Raw genomic sequence first — 1,411 nt, 5'->3', positions numbered from 1 at the left:
TTCTGGTAGTATTCTAATAGATTAAATTGTATACAGAAAACTTTGTTAATTTGAATTGTATGAAAGGGGGTGCAAGAAAATAATTTCATTGAATTCATTTATCTTTATTAAATAATAATAAGGAATTTGTCAACTTTACCAGAAAAAGAGGAAGATGAAGAGGATGAGGGGAAGAGAGGAGACGAGGAGGAAAAGAGGAAGAGAAAGAAGCAAGGGGGAGTAATAAGGAAGGAAAGAGGCAGGAGGAGGAGAAGAAGGACAAGGTATGAGGAGAAAGGGAAAGTAGAAGAGGGAGAAAATGGGGAAGGAAAAGAATTAGAGAGAAAGTGACAAATAGAAAAGATCCAAAGCAAAAAACTTGAACGAACTTTTAAGTGTGGGGATTTGATGAGGGTACAAATGGTATAAGAAGTTAGGTGATGGGTAACCTGGGAGTTTATTATACTATTCTATTTACTTTTTATGTGTTTGAAACTTTCCATAATAAAAGATATTTTTAAAAAAGAAATCAAATAGTGTAATTTACCATAGTAACAGAATTAAGGAGAAAAAACATGTAATTATCTCAGTAAATATACAGAATGCATTTCATAAAATTTAACACCTGTTCATGATAAAAACTCTTAGCAGGGACTTCCCTGGTGGTCCAGTAGGTAAGACTCTGCACTCCCAATGCAGGGGGCCCAGGTTCGATCCCTGGTCAGGGAACTAGATCCCGCATGCATGCTTCAACTAAGAGTTCTCATGCCACAACTAAGGAGCCTGCATGCCACAAGTAAATATCTCGTGTGCCACAATGAAGATCCAGTGCAGCCAAAATAAATAAATAAATAAATATTTTTAAAAACTCTTAAAAATCTAAAAATTGAAAGGAAATTCATTAATCTGATAAGGCTGTATATAAAATCTTATAGCTGACATCAAACTTAATGGTGAAATATTTAACACTTCCCTCTAAAATTAAAACAAAGCAAAAATGTCCATTCTTATGTCTACTATTTACCACTGTGCTGGTGGGCTTAGCCAGTACAGTAAGGAAAGGAAAAGGAAAAGGGATTAAGATTGTAAGAAAAAAGTAAAACTTTCTTTTTTGCAGATGACATGATTGTGTATGTAGAAAATCCAAGGAAATCTACAAACAAATTACTAGAAATAATAAGTGAATTTGGCAAGGTTACAGATACAAATTCAATATGCAAAATAAATTTTATTTCTACTAGCAATGAGCAATTCAAAAGTTAAAATAAAACAATGCTATTTTAAAATAACCAAAAATACCTAGAATAATTTTAATGAAACTGTGCAAAACTTCTACATTAAAACAAGACGTTGCTGAGAGAGCCTAAAGGAGACCTAATCAGATGAAGAGATATAACACCATGTTAATGGATTAGAAGACTTAATATTGTTA

The 1,411-nt window shown here is 32.7% G+C and overlaps 1 non-coding gene across 1 annotated transcript; it reads left to right on the top strand.

Moving 5' to 3' along the window:
- Window positions 1–635: 635 nt before the first annotated feature.
- TRNAG-CCC (transfer RNA glycine (anticodon CCC)) lies at window positions 636–708 on the top strand. Its single transcript has one exon. It is a non-coding gene; the product is annotated as a tRNA-Gly (tRNA).
- Window positions 709–1,411: the final 703 nt, after the last annotated feature.

This window comes from Kogia breviceps, chromosome 1 (genome assembly GCF_026419965.1).
Source record: "Kogia breviceps isolate mKogBre1 chromosome 1, mKogBre1 haplotype 1, whole genome shotgun sequence".
Classification (NCBI taxonomy): domain Eukaryota; kingdom Metazoa; phylum Chordata; class Mammalia; order Artiodactyla; family Physeteridae; genus Kogia; species Kogia breviceps.
This window is presented reverse-complemented; position numbering and strand designations above follow the sequence as displayed.